Consider the following 23851-nt stretch of genomic DNA (forward strand, 5'->3'; position numbering starts at 1 on the left):
CACACGGTTTATATCCAATGATCACTTACAGTAAATAGTGTAGTCATCATAAGACTATAACACGTGTCTTACTAGGCAACACACATTTTTAAAGCCTATACAAGTATAATAGCAATATAAATAATTTTCTGGAAGAAGATTATCATTCTAAATTGGGGAGTCTGGTAAACGCCTCTAATCTTTTTAAATACACCTATGAGAAAGGGAAGTGGAAACAATAGCACCAACGTCGGTTCCTGGCTGCTAGGCATACAATTAAATACCCTTTCATGATTAAAAGGACGACCACAGATATATATAGTTAGCAAATATGTCTATGATAAAAGAGTTATTTTCTTGAATAACTAAGTATATCATGTACACTCAGTTTTGGTGCTGATATAATTTTTCCATAACAATCACCCTAACATTAAAATGTTTGTAATCATGAACCAAATACACTCATTTTGAGTTTTTATGAGAAGATAAAACGGCTTGGCCATTTGTCTCTCCATTGGGATTTGAGGGTTGTTTGCAGAGAAAATGTTTCCGGTCACCAAAAAGGACCCAGTCAATTCTCAGAGGTAGGGAGAGAATCACTAGGTGTGGGTGCATTGCAGAAGGGCTGAGTGTGAAAGACAGGTCTCAGAATCTCAGAATATGGAAAGATGCCCATTCCCCCATAGGCAGACATTGTTACATAATTATATTATAGGGCCTGCGGTAGTGGCCCTGTAGTTATGGTTAAGTTGCTCAACCCATAGGAAGAGCATTATTTAGGCGGCTTATAACTTTGCCCCCCCCCCCATGAATCCTCACAAAACTTTTCAAATAAAGTGTATGGCCTCGTCAGATTGATTCGGCGTACCAAAAGGTGTTTTTTTTTCCCTGTAGACACATTGGAAAATAGATTGTGATCACGCCTACAGCCCAAACCGCTGGACGGATTTTCAAGCCCACCTATCATATCTGTTTCGTCCTTTAATATAGCTTTTGTAAACTGTTCCGTGGGCTACCCCGCGGGGTAACAGCCTGGTGCCTTTGTTAAATGGCCTTGCTTCGCTTAACCCGGGCTGCCGGGCCATTAGTCCCCGGTATAGCCCATGGAACAGTTTACTAAGGCTATATTAAAGGACGAAACGGATATGGCAGGTGGGCTTAAGGCTCCCTATAATGAAAGTGTTCTGTATAATGCTTAGAGAATGTAGAGATATTGGTTTCATGCCGTACAGCAATGTCTGTGTTTATCACCAGTACTGCCAACGTCGTATATATCTATAATTCCATGCCTTCCGTATATCAGAACGACATGCAAACGCATGCGGTTACAGTACATTTTCGAATATGAGGGTTGCCATGACGGTATCCAGGCTGTAAAGGGAACCAGCAAATCAATTCTGAAGTAGGAACGTATATTCAAAGTCAATACATTTAGTTGCACGTGTAACCTTCATTGGATGTCTAATTTGTTATCGCTCTTCATATTAATATTAAACACTAGGAATCTTTTTTTTTCTCCATATCTCTGTCAGTGTGTGTACCTACCAAACGTACCGTCCTAATGAAATACAGACAGAAATGTCAGAAAATAAAATAGTTCATTTCTAATCCAACAATTTGTTCTAAAAGGTTACTAAAGGCAGGGGGAAGAGAACATCAATAAATGTTCAGAAATATATTATAGGGCCTGCGGTAGTGGCCCTGTAGTTATGGTTAAGTTGCTCAACCCATTGGATGAGCATTATTTAGGCGGCTTATAACTTTGCTCCCCCCCCCATGAATCCTCACAAAACTTTCAAATAAAGTGTATGGCCTCGTCAGATTGATTCTGCAAAGATTGGTGATATTTCTTGCAGGTTGGGGCAAGGTTATAGGGGCGTACCAAAAGGTGTTTTTTTTTCCCTGTAGACACAATGGAAAATAAATTGTGATCACGCCTACAGCCCAAACCGCTGGACGGATTTTCAAGCCCACCTATCATATCTGTTTCGTCCTTTAATATAGCTTTTGTAAACTGTTCCGTGGGCTACCCCGCGGGGTAACAGCCTGGTGCCTTTGTTAAATGGCCTTGCTTCGCTCTGACCTTTAACCCGGGCTGCCGGGCCATTAGTCCCCGGTATAGCCCATGGAACAGTTTACTAAGCCTATATTAAAGGACGAAACGGATATGGTAGATGGGCTTAAGGCTCCCTATAATTAAAGTGTTCTGTATAATGCTTAGAGAATGTAGAGATATTGGTTTCATGCCGTACAGCAATGTCTGTGTTTATCACCAGTACTGCCAAAGTCGTATATATCTATAATTCCATGCCTTCCGTATATCAGAACGACATGCAAACGCATGAGGTTACAGTACATTTTCGAATATGAGGGTTGCCATGACGGTATCCAGGCTGTAAAGGGAACCAGCAAATCAATTCTGAAGTAGGAACGTATATTCAAAGTCAATACATTTAGTCGCACGTGTAACCTTCATTGGATGTCTAATTTGTTATCGCTCTTCATATTAATATTAAACACTAGGAATCTTTTTTTTTTCTCCATATCTCTGTCAGTGTGTGTACCTACCAAACGTACCGTCCTAATGAAATACAGACAGAAATGTCAGAAAATAAAATAGTTCATTTCTAATCCAACAATTTGTTCTAAAAGGTTACTAAAGGCAGGGGGAAGAGAACATCAATAAATGTTCAGAAATAATTGTAAGCAATAAAAAAAAAGGAAATAACTTTGAAAGCAAGTCATAAAGAGATCAAAAGCACCATTAAGGTTTATGAAGCTGCTGACAGGCCGTCAGCAGGGATTTAGGGGCTGGTTCAGGAGCTTGGCGGGTAGGATAAGACTGCATGCGACGCGTCTTCAGGCGTTCTGGCAGAACGATGGGAACTCGAAATGTGTTAGACAAGTCCTCGCAGCATTGACAATGTGACTGGGGGGGGTCCAATAAGTGCCAAGCACATGGCCAATTTACACTTATTTTATGGCTATACATTATTTTACACGACTTCATGAATTTGATTGTATGGGAAATTAAGTGTTATATATTGTATAATGAATGTCTTAAAGTTTGATAAACAATGGAGACTATACAAAAATAAAAATACTGATGTGACCTGGACCAACACAGACTGTACCAACCGGAGGTTGCAATCATTTGTATGGCCGATAAACTATCAACCTACAGTTTTTGCATCAAGCAGCACAAGATTTGGGTCCAAAGTTCACAAGCATTGTTTGGCTGCCTCACCAGTGCCTGGTGAGCAAAACCGGGCCCTCGTGGCTGTGCACGCCACACAATTAAGGTGCTGCGCCCAGAGAGGCGCTGAGCAGTGTGCGGAAGGACATCAAGCAATGTTCAGAAAACATGGCATGAGATTTCAGACCATGAGCAGGAGTGACGTCACTCGGTTACACCGGCTAGAAGAGAGATGGCACCACTGTTTCAGAATCAGGAAGCGCTGCTGCTGCTTCCCAGGTAGGGGAGAACATGCAGAGTGGCATAGGGGTAGAGATAGCACTGGTATGTTAAAACATGCAACCCGAGGAAGAGACTCACAAGGTTTTAGAAGCTAGCAGTTAAATACATGTAATTAACGAAAAAAGAACAAAAAAAAACAACAACTTCCAACACAGGTTCTTGGCTAACATGCTGTGCCTACCCCTGTTTCAAACGTAGAAACAAGCCAGGCATTGAAGAGCAGCATTAGCACCGCTGAGACCAACAGAGCCATGGGCAACAGCGCAAGAGAAATCCGGAGAGGGAGACTAGCACACACAGCAAGAAGAGGGAACACCATGTTGCTCTTCCAAATATAGTAGAGTTAGCTCGTCTGTGACATAACGTGGCGCCAGCGTCTCCTGGAGGCCTAGCATTAACCGCGCGGCTGTGGGTGCCGCTGAGATCAGCTTTTTGCGCTTTCTTTCCATTCTCTCCGGAAACAGCGGACACCTCAAGTCGCAGGATTGCAGACAGCGTCCTTTTCTGGGACTGGAGACTGTCGGAAGCGGCTGCAGGACGAGTGTACGGGACGAGCAGCGTCGGCTTGACGGTCACGGTCACGGGACGTAGGGTCCCTTACTCTAACCGGAATCTGTGCAGCGCGGCCGCGGAAGGAGCTGCATTTGCCGAACGCTCCAGGAGGAGCGCTGAAAGTGCCGTGTGACGAGTGGGGGTGCCGTGAAGAAGCACAGACTCGTGAGTTTGGCACTGGACGGCTGGGGTGGACCTCTGAGGTGCGGAGGCCCACTCCATATCGTGCGGTCCCTACTGTCAGGTACCTGAGGTGCCTACCTCGGTGCCGTTTGCCGCCTGCCTGCCACCTGCCTGCCCCGGTGCTCCCTGCATATATACATACATTGCGACTGGGGAGGAAGTCGCAGACTGCGAGCAGGTTAAGGAGAGCGGCTAAAGGCGGCACATAGGAGCCCAGAGAGGTGAGCGGGGAGCTACAACGAGGGCCTGGAGGGTGAGCGTACCTCTGGACCTTTGTGGGGGGGACTTTGAATCCAACCCGTGCGGTGACTCATATATCAGCAGGGGGTGTTTACCGCTAGCTACCTATTGATACCACCACGGTCGCTGCTGCACTCTACGCACATTACGCAGACATATTGAGTGAATACGTGGCTCCTACAACAGGGGAACTCAACATAGTTATCCGGTGACTGTGGGCTTTTAGCTCTTGAGCCGGATTTTGTAGCCCCCTAGACTGCTGGACAAGTGGAAAGTACAGATTAAGGAGGTAATCTGTTTCTACTTGTCAGTGTAATTTCAGGGGAATTTATCCTCTTATTAATCTGCAGTCCCCTTGTATAAATACTAGTGGAGATTAATTGACATCCTTGGGACTCTGAAATTCTAGCGATCCGCTACACAGTTATGCAGCGGGGCAAAAGAGCCCCCTATTCGATTTACAATCTGCGTAAATCTAAGTGCCCCCCTACTAAGGAAATTAAAGAATGCTTGAAAAAAGGGGATAAGATCAAGAAGAATGTCAAACTCACTTTACCAGTGACGCAAGGGGCTATCACTGAGTATTTTCCGAAGAATCCTCCCCCTCCCATCAATTCAACAGCAATTGAGGAAATGGTAACATCAAATACTAGGGGTAATAACTCTGTAAACACCTCTAACTTCGATGACATTGACAACAATTCCCTTTTGGAACTATGCTTATCTATACAGAGAGGAATGCGGGCTCCAACTCCATCAAGACCCTCAAGTAATATAACGACCCCCAAAGACACCAGCATGACCGAGGCCATAGGGGAGTTAGACACTATGGGAAGGAGTGAATGTCTGTCTGTCTCGCCTAATTTAGCAATGGCGTCGATGGAGGATGAACCTGACAACGAGATAGAAGACAGCATTGATGAGCACCCTAGCTCTTCTAAGATAATTGAGCTGCAATCTTCGGTGGCGGCATTACAATTCGCCATCAAGATACTCTTACAGATGTCTGGACGCATCTTGGCTAATACGAATGCCATTACCTTAGCGCTAGATCATAAAGATCTACCACGAGAAGAGGCAGAGATCAACCTATCGGCGGCATTATGTATAGGTAACGAGATGAATGATCAAGAAGTGGCGATGGAGGGAAATGAAGATCCGGAGGTATTTGATAACAATATGATACCTGAGTTACTCCAAGAAGAAGGGGACGAACAGGAGCGGGAGCACAGTCCCCGGTCTCCCCTCACTCGCAAACAACGCAGATCGGCTAAAAAGGCACAGAAGAACAAAGCAGCTACATCGGAAGTTCAGCATCCTCCATCTAGCCCTAAACCAGCGATTGAGCCACGATCAAAAAAAGCTAGAAAAAGAATGGTAAGAGCCGCCCAAAGGGCCGCTAGGACCAAGGGCCCCTTGACAGACTGGCTGACATCTGAGGAAAAGCCAATTGTAGTGGACGATAATGAAGCTTCTGTGATATATGAAGATCCTGACCTTGAATCCAGTATACATACACATGGGGAAGACGTCCCTGAGATACAGGTGAACGATCCCGATGAACTTAGCTTAATGGACCAGAAAAAAATTGGGAGCGAGAAATCCACCCAGCGTATATGCTTCATTAAGAACTTATACCCAAGTGGCAAAAACCCCTGGTTAGCACGCTCGTAGTTGCTAGCAAGATTATATCATATACCTCAATTGCGCGTGTTAAAATCGGAGGATTTTTTGTTTATTGAACCACTGGGGTGTCCGAATCCCAATGTATCTGCTATACACTGTGTTTTTTCAACCACGGCACAATTAATCAGGAAATATAAAGAAGAGTTGTTAATAGTGGACATTGAGATTGACGTGGACCCCCTGGAGAAGGATCCTGCACAGGAATCCGAGGATTCTACACCAGTAACTGTGGTAGACACTGTGCCTACAATAAGGGGAGGGGAAAACCCGGCGCTGAGGGAAATACAACAAGCTCTGAAGTCCCTACTAGAAGCAATTCCGCAATTGATTAAGAACCATTGATGTCTATCATTACTCTCCTGGAATTGCAGAGGTTTCTCTCACTTGTTGAGGTCGGAAGGCTCTGCACATATGATAGCCCAATATAGCTGTATTTGCCTACAAGAGACGTGGTCTCTTGATCCGTTATTACTTGACGGCTTTGTGATTCATCAAGCGCCTGCTAAACGGGGTAGTAAGGGGCGCCCCTTTGGAGGGCTCCTAATCGGGATTGTGAATTCAATTGTGTCTCGCAAATTACAGTGTAAAGCTGAGGAACAACTACTGGCAGTTGAGCTTGAACTACATGGTGAGAAAGGCCTGGAAAGGTACTTATTAATTAATCTATATAATCCACCAGGAGACTTGGTATGTGACTCTCTGCAGGAGGCGATACAGGATTTGTTATCTGACTGGTGGCTAAAAGCAGGAAATGTTGCTGTGATGATCATGGGGGATTTCAATTGCCATATGTCTGATGAATCAAACATATCTTCAAATCCAGACCTCAACACAAGATGCGAAATGAATCATGGAAAGAGGGATGTTGGGGGTCTGGGTTGGCTCAAATTGTTTGGAGCTTGGGACATGGCCATGATTAATGGCAGAACTCTGGGAGATCGACCGGGGAAACATACCTGGTCTAATGGAACTGCTGTTAGCACATTAGATTATATATTTATGTGCCCCGAGCTCCAGACAAGAGTAGTCGACATGAGTGTGAGGCAAAATGAATGGAGCGATCATGCGTCACTGCAGTGCTCATTTAATATCCCTTTATGCCCTTCGTCGGTTCTGAACATGGGTACCATCCAAACAAACGTGGTAGGCTCTAGAATTGTGTGGTCAGAGAAAAATATCAATTTGGCTACGGAGTCACTTAAAACCATTGCAACTCTGGGCCTCCACGATTTTGATCATATGACTATAAATGAAATTGAGGATTGGATATCCAGATTCACTCGTAAACATGCTTTAGCCAAGAAGGGATATATGTTAAAAACAGGGGGAGCAACGCCCTATTTTAACAAAGAAATCAGGGAAGCCAAGAGAGATTTAAGAGCGGCCATTCGGAGCGTTAAATGGGGGAATGTATATGGAACCGGGTACCGCGAGAAGTTAAGAAAAATTAAAAATCGATATAGAACAGTGGTTAAAAATATCAAGGCCCGCGAGAAAAATACTAGGTATCAAAAATTAGTGCAAACTATTTGCACTAGAAATCCTTGTGGTATCTGGGCCCTTCTTAATGAAAATAGAGAGAAGGTGAAGGGCCCCCTTATTAACCCAATAAGCAAGAAGACGTGGGAAAAGTTTCTATTGGACCGAAACAGAGGTGAGATCGAAACCCCAAATAAAGAGGGGATAGAGGTGCCCTCTCCTCCGCCCATTGATGTTTCCCCTGAGGCAATATTGGAAAAAATAATTAGCCTCAAATCATCTAGAGCCCCTGGATCCAACGGTCTGGCGAATGTAGTGATTAAGAGCCATCCCTTGTTCTGGGCTGATTTATTCTCTTTGCTCTTTAATAAAATCCTAGAGCAAGGAATAATCCCCCGCACCTGGCAAACAGCTATCCTTATCCCTGTGTTCAAAAAAGGTAACCGTATGGAGCCTAATAACTATAGACTATTATCAATGCTAGATATTACTGGTAAATTGTTTGCGGCACTGTTACTTAGTGAATTGCAACAATGGGTTGATAAGGCTAAAATACTTAGATTCCAATGCGGTTTTAGACGAGAGTTTTCCACCTCCCATAATCTACTTGTCATGGAACTACTTCGAACACGAGCACTCAGTAAGGGGCAGCCCCCGTTGTATGCTTTGTTTATAGACTTTCAGGCTGCATTTGATTCCATCCCGCGATTAAGGTTATGGGCCAAACTTGAGAAATTGGGATGTCCACCTAACCTATTATACTATCTAAAATTACTCCATTATAACACAACGGCATGCCTTAGATTGGACCAGGAAGGTAATTCAACACGTAATGTGATACAAGATAGTGGGGTTAAGCAGGGATGTGTGACAGCACCTTTAGTATACAATCTTTATGTCTACGACATCCCTGCAGCCCTGGCTGAAGCAAATAACTGTCCCCCGAAAGTGGGTGAGGTACATTGTATGGTACTAGCGTATGCGGATGATCTTGTGATCTTTGATAATACCATAAGCGGTTTGAGGCGTTCTGCTACCGCTTTGTGGGATTACGCCTGTATAAATGGATTGAAGATCAATCTAGATAAAACGAAGGTACTGAGATTCACGAGTAAAAAAGCATCCAGGGTGAATCTTATGGTACATGGAAGTGTCATCCCTTATGCTCCTTCCTACCGTTACCTCGGAGTGGATATTGAACCCCTAGGGGATTACTCATTGTGCAGACAGGGGCGCTCCATGAGAGCCATGCAAGTCACTTCACTCATTGTCTCATTTACAAAAAAACAGGGTGGCTTTACCCTTTGGGGAACGCGTCAGCTCTATATCCAAGCAATGGCACCAATGATTATATATGGGCTTGATTCTCTACATACAATGGACCTAGGATGGTTACAAGTATTGGAGGGTAAGTTCTGGAGACGGATCCTCGGGTTACACCCGGGGATACCAATGGCCTTGATCAGATTAGAACTGGGACTACCCTCCCTTAAAGCCATGGTCTTAAAGAAAAGAGCTGGTTTACATCTCAAGATGACTGATGATTCGATCAATCCCCTCCTATTGGTGATCCATCAGGAGGTGACCAATAAATATACTATGTCTCCCCTTTACAAAGATATGGTGACATTTCTAACTGACATTGGATGGACACATAGAAGGGTTAAAACCTCCAAGGAAATCCTATATGCCCTAGGTAAAAAAGTGGATCTATGGGATTGGCTTGAGAATTACAATCACATGCACAACCTCAAGTCGTATCAATTTATTAAATATCGTTTGTTTAGCTTTATGAAGCCACAAACCTATTTATCCCTCTGTCCCTCTAGTAAACTTAGACGTTTTATTCTCTTACTTCGATTTGAGCAGTTGCCCACCCTGCATAATAGAGGGGGTTGGGAAAAAATCCCGACCGACAAACGTATATGTCGCTTGTGTAAATCCCCTGATCACCTAGAGACAGCTCGACACCTACTTACGGAATGTTTGAAATTGAGAGCGATAATCATTCGACATCTGGGTGATTTTGCCCATGATCATGCTATTATACCTGAAATGTCCTTTTGGTTATATTGCACTAATACCAGCAATATGCATTTATTTATCGCCCTATATAACATCTGGCAACAAGCCGAGCGGGAGCTGAAGTGTGAATTAGTACCATCCTAAGATGGAGGAAATGTAAGGGGGTGCATGATGAATCCACTCAGAGACTGAAATGAGTAAGTTGGATAGTCCATATACAAAGGCCTCAATTAGACTCGGGTGATAGAATGTCAATGCTTATTCCTTAGTTAGGGTGCTTAGTTTTTAGTTTTTATATGAGTTTTTATTTGACTTTTCTATTTCCCTTTTAACAAGAATATGTATATAGCTTAATTGAACATAAGGTTATGTATTTGTGATTTGTAATATGTAAAAATTATATGTGTAAAGTCTGAATTATTTCATACTACATCACATTAAAGAATAATAATAATAATAACGTGGCGCTAAATAACACTTAGGAACTGAGAGACACTACGCAACACATGGATGGAATTACAAAACTGCATTCACAACACTGTGGCATATAGAAATGATATCACTACTGTACCCAACACAGAGAGATATAGACAGGAGTGATATTCTAGTTGGACTAAGCAGTGGATATGTGATTATTCTGAATCAACACACAGAAAAGTACCACTCATACAGTACACATAGGCAAACCAGAAAACAAACAAGAGGGAGATAAGTGCAGTGCATAGCATTGTCATTATCTCTGTTGGGAGAGTTTGTATTTTAACACAAGTACATCATCCTACGCTCTCTCAGGCCCTCAGTGATCTGCCGTGACTCCTGCTGTAGGCCCATCCCTGGAAAGTAAGTTCCAAAGGACATTTTTCTGCCGAACACATTTGCTGATGTTTCACCATACAAGCACGTGCTCTGATGTAGCACGGTGTGTGACTTGTACATCTGAATTCTAATGGAACAGTTCATTTGGTCTACAAGGATTGATGATGCAGTTGAAAGTGAAGCGGTACCAGGAGATTTGGTGAGGAAGAAGCCGTGACTAGTTTCCTCTGGCAAGCCACTTGTGTACTGTTTACCTCCCCTTCCATTAACCACCTCTTAAGCAACAAGATGCACTGAACACCCACTCAGGATTTAACGACCCGCCAGGTTTGCCTCAGTCTTTCCCTCTTCTGCCCAGTTGTTGTGAATGTATTTGATTCTTGCAATGTGGAAGCATCACTGATCCGAAATGCTGTGGTATTCCACCAGGCGCTGGGCACGTTCCCACTCATGCACTGTTTATCTAGTGGGCCATGGCCTGCTCTGGGGAGGTGGCATGATGATACATTATTTATGGGTGAAGGCTCAATGCCCATTCAACTGAAGTTTCCCAAACCATAGCTCAGAGGATGTAACCCAACATCTTTGGTTAAATGATTGACACAAACCATAATAAGTATGTTTAATAAGACTGCAAAGGAGAACCTTTAGGGGATTTTGAACTTTAAATGTGTACATCACTTTTATTGTTTTATTAGCATCCACTTAACTCTCCTAACTCTCACTTTAAACAGAACCTACCTACTTTACACTAAGATATTGACAGGTTAGGTAACTCTATGATTAAGGTCCTTTAAACCCAGTATTCCAAGACATTAAAAACCCCCTCGACTCACCTGGTATCTATTCAAAACCCTGAACAGGAAATTCAGACTGAAGGCGTTGAAAAGTTTTGAGAACTTTAAATAGACATCCTTTTCATCATCAGAGGTGACCTGATGGTTGCCATAGCGGCAGAGGTAAAGTAACCAACAAGGATGACACCGCATCAGGCAGGCTAAAAAGGTTGCCAGAGGGTGAGTGCAGAACATACCCTCCTCTTCTCACACGCTGCTCACATGCAACGCCAATTTGAAACCAAAAAAGGTCCCCCGTTTCCAGTTAAATTGTCAGCTTTAGTGCCCTGGAATGCAACATCAGAAGTCTGACATTTCCTAAAATGACTAATATTCTGATCTAGTGGGGAAGTGCCTTATACAGTAAGGTCTTACTGCCACTATTGCCTGCCCAACGGACCAACATCATGAGCAAAACATGTCATTGGAAGAGCAGAACCACTGAGGGTATGAAGAAACAGTGGAGAACACCACACTCAAAGCACACTAACTGCTGACCTGGTCGAACTATAAATGACTTTGGAGGTTACTAAATGGAACGCTAGAACTCTCTGCTGGGTTGGACTGGGATGTCATTTTGTCCCGGGCACCAACACAAAAGTGGCCCTCGATAACAAATTGGAATTAACTATATTTTCTAATGACGGTTTGAGTACTACTTCATGGTGAGTTTTGGGTAAAATGTAATGCAAATCGTGCATATTTGGTTAGTAGCATTTTCTAAAACTAGTGCAGTAACTCAAACTGGCCCTCCTTGGCCAATAGAGCTAGCTCACATTGGCAACAAAAAAAAAAAAACTAGAATGTTGCGCCAGCCCTTCGGGCATTGCCCTATTGGCCAATCCAAGCCTGACTCTCCATTGTTGCAAGCTCATCTCCTTCTATCCTCTATTAACTTTCACGGGAACTATGCTGTACGTGTGCTGAGGAATCATAAAGCACACACCTTGCTAGGATGCAGCGGCGCACTGCAAATAAGGGACACACCAAGGTGATTACAGGTAGGGTGCAGGATTAGCAGCAGTGTTATCTGCAATGAGTAGAGGGAGCCTGGGATGAGACCAGTGCAATAATCAGTGATCGGCGAGATGAGTAGGGTCTTTGGCTCTTTCCAACTGTATTATGGGGGACAGACTTACTTGTGGTAACCTGTTGCAGAGATGTGGTGTGGAATAGAATAATAGAGTCTTGTTTCCTGATTTTCTTCCCCTTTTCTGTGTTTCTGGTATGAATGTGTTTGTAGCCAACACCCCTTAACATCAGCATCACAATAGTTGTTTTCCTTACCCTGTTTACTCTGGAAGAACTCTATCAATGTGTTTGGATATTCCCTTTTAAATGTTCTGTAAGTTGTGCCCTTTAACTATATGGGGGCCACCATTCCTAAAGTGCAACTTATCCCAGTACCTTTGGCACTTTCATCAGACCAACCTGAGTGAGTTGCAAAACATCCCTGATGCCGAAGAGCTGCCGGATCAGACCGCAATCAGTGTATGAGTGGCACCTGTCACTACGGCGCCAAGTTCATCCCCTCTAACCTTCCCTCTGTGTTGTTCAATGCCAGCAACAGGCCAGAAACATTTTGTTAGTGTCTAATTTAGGTACTTTTGCAAGAAATGTCTTGTGTTTGTGATGATTCCTGAAGGGCAAACTAACAGACCCCAACAGTATACCATGTGGTACCCGTAAGCGGTGTGAGACCTACGAATATTCACGCCTCAACTAACTTTCTTTGTTAAAGATTACAACATGTGAAAAGTGAAATCAAGTAAAGGTAGTAAATTGTATTACCTAAATTCAAAACAACCAAATGTATATGTGTGTATTCTACACAACATATGTGTAAACAATAACCCAAAGGAAACACAACACAAAGTATTCCAACTGTTTCGTTAATGAGTAAAGGGATCACCAATTCAAATGGGATTACATGGGGAGCAATGCTAACCAATGGAAACCATGAAACAACAAGAAATGATTAATTATTAGCGTAGTCCTGCAGACCATGGTCTGCGTTCAAAAGTTGTACATGGGAACAAAGAGAGCTCAATACAATGAGCAGATTCTTCCAGGTGGAAAAAAGGTACCTTTCGGATTATAAAAATTTACCAGTCAAGAGATTCTCAAAGACATGGCTGACTGGGGTTCATTGATGGCTGCATGGCATCTCAGGTCACTGTGGTGAAAGAAAGGTTCAAGCACAGAACAAAGGCAGGGGGGAGAAGATGCCTTTAGTGGTCACCATTTGATACAAGCAAGTTGTATACCTCAGATAGCTCCACTCAGTCAATTCTACCGATCTAGCTCATTGGAAGCACTTCATTGCTTATCAGTCCAAAGTATAAAGTTGTAGCTGAATGGGACGTAGGAGTCAGCCCACCCACCCAGGGTACTGGGGCAACATGTGATTGAAGCAGGGATTTTGTAATATGAGCCAACAACACGCAACACCTCTTTTGCCATATTGGCTCCCACTTCCTCCAACATCTTTGGGAATACAGAATAAGAATCAAAGACAATATACTATCTGCAGAATTTTATTTTGATCATCTGTGACATGTGTCTGCTGCTCTGGCACTCCTACATTCCATTGGTTTGGAGGGCACAAATGTTGTGCCACAGCAAGTGCAGACCGTGTATGATTGTTGATGTGTGTTGCAAGGGAGGAGATGTATTACACTCTGTCCTTCTCACCCAATGAAGGAGAGGCTCGCCACGCCCTACATATACTTTATAATTCATGGTAGAGTTTTGCGGCTGACATAGTCCATGAGCTGAGGGTTATGCCTTGTGACCTTCAGCAATGTCTATTATGTAGAGGCACTAGCATTTCATGTTTTAAATATTCTAGAGGACATACACTACATTTGACTTGCAGAATGCAAATATTCTTCATTCACTGTTGGTTATTCTCCCTGGCAAGATAGGGCACAGGACATTGTTGCACGGCAGCTATGTTTACAGTGAGTTCTGCCATTAGAGAACAGGGATGTGCTACTCTTGCCCTTTCCTTTGATCAGTATAGACATACTGCATATATAACTTTGCATTTTGCAGATGTAAGCTCAACATTACCAAAATCCCAAAATGGATGCACCGGGTCTGAGGTCAGGAATGTAAGCAATGTACTGGAGGTATGTACAGTACTGAACAATTAGCATTCATTATAGTCTTACATATTAGAATCTGTAAACTGTGACTCGCCTGATACTTTGGTCTGATCCTCAACCATTGGCAATCCTGGTTAGGACTGGGGGGAGTTGTAGAACAACAGATTTGGAGGACCAGAGGTTTCAAGTCCTTTAGTGTAGCAATGTGTGCATTATTCTGGATCACATGACAAGGGGCAAAAAGGAGCCTAATGCTAGGTTGTAGCTCAGAGGTCTTCAAAATGTGGAGCGTGCATGATATGAGGGAGTGTAGAAGCCCAGCGTGAAATGTAGAAAATATATATTTATTTTTTAAAAGATTTTTTTTGGAGGAAATGCGTAGGGGCGGCTCACATGTTCGGACAGGAGCATAAAACTGTCTCAGGCACCACTGAAAAAGTGTCCGCAGTTGCAAATCGATATTCATAAATTTAGTCGCAGACTGTTTGATTAGTACCCAAGGGTTTCTTTTTTTAAATTAAAATGTAAGCACATTGTGATATTTCAAGAATAATTATTCAGCAACAATCGTGAAAACTACTAGCTGCATAGTGAAGTAACTCATCAAACTGGCCCACATTGGCCAAAAAAGTGGCCCACACTAGCATTTAGCATCTTTGTTACAGGCATTGCCCTATTGCCCTTTAGGCCAGTCCAAGCTTGGTGGCTCATGGGGACATCCATCCAGTGGCCCCCTCACCCATTTTGGCGGAGCCAGCCCAGTGAAACACTGAGCACTCCCTCTGCAGATTTTTCCATCTGAGGGAGTGCCCCTGGGCTGGCTGAACTGTCAAAGGGAAACACTGCTGGATTATGACAATGCTATTTATATAGGGGCCCTGAGATGATTAACATTTAGGTTTCTGTCTATTCAAAATGGTGCAGCCAAGATTGACATTCATTCTGCTTATCGAGTTCATGCAATTCCAGTGGCAACAAATATTACAGAAAGAAATTGTACCTTAATTTTTAAAATGTCAGCATAATTTTGCTCCAAAGTATCTGAACTCTAGAATCTATTTTTATAAGCCAAAAAGAACACTACGCGCAGCACAGCTTAACCTAGCCTCCATTCCGAGAATCAGGCCTAATTCGGCCGATGGAAAAATATTTTCATTTCAGGGAGCTAAAGTGTGGAACTCTCTCCCAAACTCTGTGTGACCTGTGGCTTGTTTTTGTAAATTTAAGAAGGAATTTAAGACTTTTTTTGTGCTAATATTTTTCAATTTACACTAGGCTATTACTCATCATTCAGCCCCCTTTTTCCTTGTCATTGTGTACTTTCATGCCTTTTGGTTTTAGCGCAATAGAAATACAGATAAACTTAAACAGACTCGTAAGGCTTCCAGCACTTGGGACTGACATCACCAAACTTGTTAATGCCTCTCTTGGTATGGTAAAAGCACCACTCCTTAACGATCTCCCTGGTTAACTACAGACCCATATCAGTCCTACCATGAAGTGCACAAACACTGGAATCCGGGGTTATTCTACAGCTCTCCATACACTCAGAATCAAATGATCTACTCACTGATTTCAAGGCAGGATTTTCTTTTTTTTTAAATAAGAGGAATAGAGACAGCCCCACTCAACATCAAAGAGGAAGACCGTAGAGCAAGAGAACTGGGTTAGGAATCCACACTCATACTATAGAACTTGTCCACACATTTGATACAATCAACCACAGATTCTTGATAGATCACCTTGGTACATCCAAGGGAATAGCTGGGAATGCCCTTACACATGTCTTTTCTTTCCTGCACAACTACACCACTCAAGTGACCGTAGGCACAGGATTATTATTGACCGTAATCCTGACACCCACGTTAACGGTTACTACATCCATGGATATGATATCCATGGCTAACTGAAATGTACGTATGTCTTTACTTCAGCGGCATTCACTTTGACTTCAATTAACTTTGACACTTTTACTTCTCAATGCCTTTATTTCTCCTGTCTTTCCCTTCTACGAGCATGCATTCATCATTACAGGGCTGACCTCCTGTCCCCCTTATTTTCTACCCCATGCCCCCACCACCCTTTGACCCCAACCCTAATCTGAAGCTAACCTTAATCACATTGATTGCTACCAAAGTAGTTCTATCTGGCAAAATTAATGTAGATGAAGTTAGTGCAGAGAAAGTTTTCTAGGTGAAGTTAATGGGGATGCCACTCAAATAAGGTCATAGGGGAACAATGCAATTTCAGAAATATGAGGTGACATTACTGAACTTGCTCTCCACACACTTAGGTTCAAATCGATCCCTAGAAGAACTCTTCATATAAAGGGATTTCCCTTCTGGAGCGCACTGCAATCCCGCATAACCTGAGAAGTTCACATGTATTCCTATAATGTAGGAATGTTTTAACAGTCATCTGCTCAGCGTTGCAAATAGCCTCTTCCTCTGCCATTTTAGACTTCAGAGGGACTTTACCTTCGACCCAGTCAGATGACTGATAATAATTATGCACCACCTCTCTCCCGCAGTATCTGACAATGACATGTGTCAATGCAACAAACATAGCCTATTCTTAAAATAACCAGTACTGTGGTGTGCATTGCTCAGCAAAATCTCAAAAATAATGTGCATTAATAATAATAATAATACTAATAATAATAATAATAATAATAATAATAATAATAATAATAATAATACATAATAATAACATAATCATGTAAATACCATGGGTAGAGCTGCATTTAATACCGGCTGCAGATGCACTGTTGGCAGTGAATGGCAGGGTGGAACTCACCACCTGGCAGTGATGTTCTGTTTTGCCCTGGATAGCATTGGTGTTTACCAAAGTCAACGTGCTTTCATAAGTAAAAAGAACGAAGCTTTTATTAGCGTAGACGCTTTTCTATAACTACGGTAGCATGTTGTTATCAAAGAGTAATTGCAGAGGATGTCGGGCTCTTAAGAGTTTGGCGACCTCCTGCTATAACTCATACACGATTATTGGCCTAGCCAGTTCCTGGCAGTGCGAGGAACCTAGCAGAAGTAATGTTTTTTTTTTTGTTTTTCTGTTCCCGATAAGAAAGATGGCAATTTGGCTTTCATGTTCGTGATGACCGGACGTGCGCACTCATCCTCCATCATCTGCGGCATGTCATTACCTTTTTATTAGAGGGCAGCTCCTCCATCGCTTGTCCCCAGCACTCAGTGGGTTTGTTTTTTCACAGACAGCCAAGGTACAGTCTGACCTCTTCCTCTCGAAGCCTGTGCTTTGTCTCTGTTCTGCTCAGAATTGCAACTTCCCAAGAACTCATTTGAGTTTCACTGATAACCTGCTTTCATATTTGAAACGTTAAAGTTATAATGCATTCTCTGCAGTAGCTTTGGAAAGACCAATATAAGATAAGAATAAGAGAATAGACATGGAACGCGTTTAGTCGTTCTATGAGAACATCGCAGGAGTATGCACGTACAGAGCCATCACTGAGACCTACATAACGAAAAGTATTTTCCTGCTAATGAAAAAGACTTTGAGGCCAATTAACACAAAGATGCAGTTGCAGAATTTCGAGGATCCATTCCTCCTCACGCTCAGCGACCCCCTGCACACATGTCCTCTGATTTACAACAGATATGAACTGGCCATGGGCAAAACAGCATCCTGGCCAACCTATCTGTATGTAGCTAATGGCCTGATTTACAAAACGTGTTTCAATGGGATTGTGCCATTGTAATACACTTTTGGAAAACAGGCCCTAAATGTCTGTCACACACCACAAAAATAGTGCATTGCCACTGGCATGCACCTGTTTGGAGGGCTGTTAATAGCACTCATGAGGATGCTGGCTTCACGTTTGAAGCAAACGGCATAACATCAGAAATGGCCAGTTTCGACTAGACAGCCCTTTTTTAGGGTAGTTAAAAGCCTGATTTCTATGTGGCAGTTCTCCTTCTGTAATGTTACGGCGGACTGAAAAACAATGGTCCAGATGATCTATGCTGCTCTGATTTAGCTTGCTTCCAAGACAGACTCATTGCCCCTGAGCAATCCGGCCTGCTAACGGATGGGTTCTAATAAAAAATGTTTATAGTTATGTGTACAATTGATTTGTTTAGTAAATTATGTATATATATTTTTTTATAAAACAATGATTTATTTTGGAACTGTGTGGTTTCAGCGGGATCTCATTTCACCTCTTCTAAGAGTATAACCTTCCCTCAGACAATGTTACCACAGAGGATAAAGGAGGTATATGTAGCTGTGCTTCTTTTACCCTCTCCAACAGAGGCAGCTCCAAGAAGTGTCAACCGGTGTCTGCAGGGGAAGCAGTGGCCAGCCGTCAACCATCATCCACAAGGCCAGTAAGGAGTGGCCTGGGTCAGGAGTAGAGCAACTACTCTGCCCCAGACTCCGAGCCACTTACTGAACCAAAAGTAAAGAAGATGATTGCATTGTATGATGTTTAGATTGCATTGATAGGCCTCTCTCCCACTACACAGGTCTCTCGGGTTTAGCTGGGGTTCTGTCCCCAAATTGCATTGTATGATGTCTAGAGTGCATTGATGGGCCTCTCTCCCACTATTCAGGTCTCTCGGGTTTAGCTGGGGTTCTGTCCCCAAATTGCATTGTATGATGTTCTAGAAGCATTATAGGCCTCTCTCCCACTTTACAGGTATCTCAAATTTAGCTGGGGTTCTGTCCCCAAATTGCATTGTATGATGTTCTAGATTGCTTTGATAGGGCTCTCTCCCACTATATAGGTCTCTCAAATTTAGCTGAGGTTCTGTCCCCAAATTGCATTGTATGATGTTCTAGATTGCTTTGATAGGCCTCTCTCCCACCATACAGGTCTCTCAAATTTAGCTGGGGTTCTGTCCCCAAATTGCATTGTATGATGTTTTAGATTTCATTGATAGGCCTCTCTCCCACTATACAGGTCTCTCAAATTTAGCTGGTGTTCTGTCCCCAAATTGCATTGTATGATGTTCTAGACTGCATTGATAGGCCTCTCTCCCACTATACAGGTCTCTCAAATTTAGCTGGGGTTCTATCCCCAAACTGCATTTTATGATGTCCAGATTGCATTGATAGGCCTCTCTCCCACTATACAGGTCTCTCAAATTTAGCTGGGGTTCTGTCCCCAAATTTGCATTGTATGATGTTCTAGAGTGCATTGAGCCTCTCTCCCACTATACAGGTCTCTCAAATTTAGCTGGGGTTCTGTCCCCAGAATGCATTTTATGATGTCTAGATTGCATTGATAGGCCTCTCTCCCACTATACAGGCCTCTCAAATGTAGCTGGGGTTCTGACCCCAAATTTGCATTGTAAGATGTTCTATATTGCATTGATAGGCCTCTCTCCCACTATACAGGTCTCTCAAATTTAGCTGGGGTTCTGTCCCCAAACTGCATCATTTTATGATGTCTAGACTGCATTGATAGGCCTCTCTCCCACTATACAGGTCTCTCAAATTTAGCAGGGGCCCTATCTCCAAATTGCTTTGTATGATGTCTAGATTGCACTGATAGGCCTCTCTCCCACCATACAGGTTTATCAAATCTAGCAGGGGCGCTGTCTCCAAACTGCATTGTGTGACGTCCAAATTGCACTAATAGGACTCCCTCCCACTATACAAGTCTCTCAAATAATCTAACTGTGCTTAGCTCAGTACTCTTTCAATCCCGGAAACCCACCACAACCTAACTCAATTAAGTCGCATTTCAGCAGACCGTTAACACCCTGCTCCCCCCCCCGACAGTGCACCCTTAGGAAACACACCCTACCCACCGACAGAAAAGCAACACTGAGCCAGAGAACACCCCAGCGTAACCAGAGAAGGATAAACCGAGGGCACTGCGACTGCACAACATAGCATAGAGGACCAACTACCTTACTACGCCTGCATTTAAACTAGAAAATGGCCCGACCAAGAAAAGGACGCCGAGAAAGAGAACAAGACCGTGCAACAAGAGACGCGAACACACAACGCCGACAGAACCCACAAGAAGCAGCTCCACTGGAAGGAAACATGCCCAACACAGCCATAACCAGAACAAAATCTACAAGAAAAAAATCCTTATACCTCACACCTTACCTCGCAACAACCACGGTACACCAACACCCCAACACGGAAAACTCGAAACATGCAAAGAATTTCCTGAAACACGCAGAAAAACGATGGGAGCACTCAACAAGAGAGTGAGAGGGCTCCGACCCATCACACCTTACATCACAAGAACAGAGGGACAACATCGATTTCCACTACATCCTGCACAATACGGCGAAGCACCGACAACCAGCAATGCTACCTCCCACCCAACAATCGGACCCAATGAAGAAACCACCGCTGAGCTCCATCTGAACAGCATCACAGCAGAAACACCAAGAATAATCAGCCCTGTTACTAACTTACTGTACCGCTTCAATGAAGAAGCAGCCGCCGTCGTTCTTCATCCTACCAACATCAACGCGGAAACACCACAAACAGACAAATACAAACTTGAAAAAAAAACTACCTCAAAACAAAATCTCACCCAGAGAATCCACTGTAACCTAATAAACGCAAGGTCAATGTCCAAACACTCAACTGAAATATACGACTTCCTTTCAGAAGGAGGCATAGACATCCTATTTATAACCGAAACATGGCTAGACGACAACTACAAGATCACCCTCAACAACTGCCTGCCTGAAGACTTCAAATGCATCCAAACAAACAGAAAATCCAAAAGAGGGGGGGACTAGCAATAATCCACAAGGAACAACTGGCCATCAAAATGGAAGATCCTCTAAACATCGAGAAATGCAAATCCTTATTACTACGACTTTCAGTAAACCCCAAAACTAACCTGAAATTCATACTGATATACAGACCACCAACCTACGATGCAACTTTCATAGACGCTTTCACAGAAGCAATCACCAACCTAGCCATCAAGTACAATCATCTGATCATCCTCGGAGATTTCAACATCTGGTTAGACGAAGAAACCACAACCACACAAAAATCCCCAACTGCCCAACTAGCATCCATGAACCTACAACAACTAGTCAAAGGAGCAACCCACTCAGCAGGGCACACACTTGACGCAATCTTCGCCAACAAGGATCTGATCACCATGGCACCCCCAATTCAAATACTCATGAGCAACCACCTCATCATGCCATTCATAATCACAACGGCCGCTCCAACAAAAAAGCAACAAGAAAAACGACCCATCATGATAAAAAGAAATTGGAGAACCATAAAAAACTCCAACCTAACCGAACTCCTAGAACTCAGCAAACCACAAGCATCAACCATGGAAGAAGCAGATCTAGACAAGAAAATTTCCCTACTTCATACCTGGATTGCAAAAACCCTAGACGACATCGCAAAAGAAAAGCACTTCACCCCATCACATAAGAAAACCACAGCAAAGTGGTTCACCCCACTACTCAACGCCATGAAAAGAAAAAAACAAAAACTAGAATCTAAATGGAGGACCAACAACACCTCCGCAAACAAATTGAAATTCCTACAACAGATCCGCTCATATAAAAAGGAAATACAAAAAGCGAAGAGGAAACATTACGACAACCGTATCTTCAGAGCACCTAACGCTCAGAAAGAACTATTCAAAATCATAAACGAAATAAAAATCCCACCGGGCTGCAACAACACGCCAATTCCATCGATGAAACTCTTCGAGGACCTCGGAGAACACTTCAAAAATAAAATAGCCTCCATCCAACACACCATTCAAAACAGACCAAGCGATCACAGCGCAAACCCCACCGACACCGACGAGGAACACGCAAACAAGCTACGAAACTTCCCAGAAATATCAGTTGAGGCTTTCGTCAAACTGGTAAACCAAAGCAACAAATCAGGCTCTCCTGAAGACCCCTGCCCCCCGGACATATACAAAACAATTCCTAAACAAGGAACCCCCATGGAATACCACAGGAACCTCCTCAACCTCTCAATCTCAACAGGTAAAGTACCACAGGCCTTCAAATCAGCCTACATCAATCCGCTACTCAAAGGAACAACAGGAAACATAGAGGACTTATCTAACTATAGACCCATCTCCAACATACCGTACATAGCCAAACTGCTAGAAACGTACGTCTACCAAATAACCCAAGAATTCATAGAAGAGCATTGCCTACTAGACCAGGCACAAGTTGGTTTCAGACCTATGAGAGGAACAGAATCGGCTCTCCTCTCAATATGGGATGACCTAAAAACAAACGCAGACTCGGACAACAGTACCGCCCTGATTCTCCTTGATCTGTCTGCAGCTTTCAACACTGTCAACCACACTATCCTTATAAAGAGATTAGAAGGACTAGGAAAAACAGACACTGCCCTTCTATGGATCAAATCCTTCCTAACAAACAGAACAGAAACAGTATGGATGAAACCTTTTAAATCCAAACCCAGAGACTCCACGTGCGGAGTACCACAAGGTTCATTCTTCTCGCCACTGCTATTCAACATCTACATGTACCTACTAATCAAACTCATCAAAAAACACGGCCTAACATGCTACAACTATGCCGACGATACTCAAATAATCTTCAACATACAAGATACCCGAGAAGAAAACATCAAACTAGAGAATTACCTTTGTGACATATTCAACTGGATGAACCTCAACCATCTCAAAATCAACCCAGGCAAAACAGAGATAATGATTGTATCAAAAAAGAGAGGCGACATAAACTACATCCCCCGGCCAAGAGAGCTCGGCACCACACCAGAACCATCATCAACTGTAAAAAACCTAGGGGTCCTGATGGATAACAATCTCACTCTCGATCCACAAGTAAACTCGGTAATCAAGAAATGTTTCTTCCTCCTGTGAGCAGCAAAAAAGATCCTACCGTTCCTGTCGTTTGCCAACAAAACACTTACCATCATCGATCTGATCATGTCCAGAGTAGACTATGGCAACAGCCTGTACCTGGGCATGCCCGAACGACTTCTAAAAAAACTGCAACGCATACAAAATGCTGCAGCCAGACTCCTCCTCAAGCTACTCCGAAGAGAACACATCACACCCGCGCTAAAAATATTACACTGGCTACCACTAAAACAGTTCATGTGCATCACGTACAGAGCAATACACAAATAAGGCGCAGAATTCCTAAGCGACAAACTACGCCTACATCAACCGACAAGAACACTAAGATCAAGCACCGACATACGCCTGGAACCAAAACCCTACAACAGAAAAAAACTCAGAGGATCCTCTTTCTCCCACCAGGCACCCAAAACCTGGAATGACCTACCTAAGAATATACAGGACACAACAAACCACCTAGCATTCAGGAAACTCCTCAAATCATGGCTCTTCACAGGTTAACCACAACAGAGAGGCAGCCAAATGCGCAGACACTAAAACAACGATGAAAATAACTCCAATCCCGGCCACTCTCAAACTGGAGAAACACTCAAACCAAAGAACTAACCACTCG

The 23851-nt window shown here is 43.2% G+C and overlaps 1 protein-coding gene across 1 annotated transcript in view; it reads right to left on the bottom strand.

The window, feature by feature from the left end:
- The window catches only part of MYO18B (myosin XVIIIB), a 1784667-nt gene that overhangs the window by 976836 nt on the left and 783980 nt on the right, over positions 1-23851 (bottom strand). The gene's annotated exons all lie outside the window — the stretch shown is intronic.

This window comes from Ambystoma mexicanum, chromosome 10 (assembly GCF_040938575.1).
Source record: "Ambystoma mexicanum isolate Mex_15411 chromosome 10, UKY_AmexF1_1, whole genome shotgun sequence".
NCBI classification, from domain to species: domain Eukaryota; kingdom Metazoa; phylum Chordata; class Amphibia; order Caudata; family Ambystomatidae; genus Ambystoma; species Ambystoma mexicanum.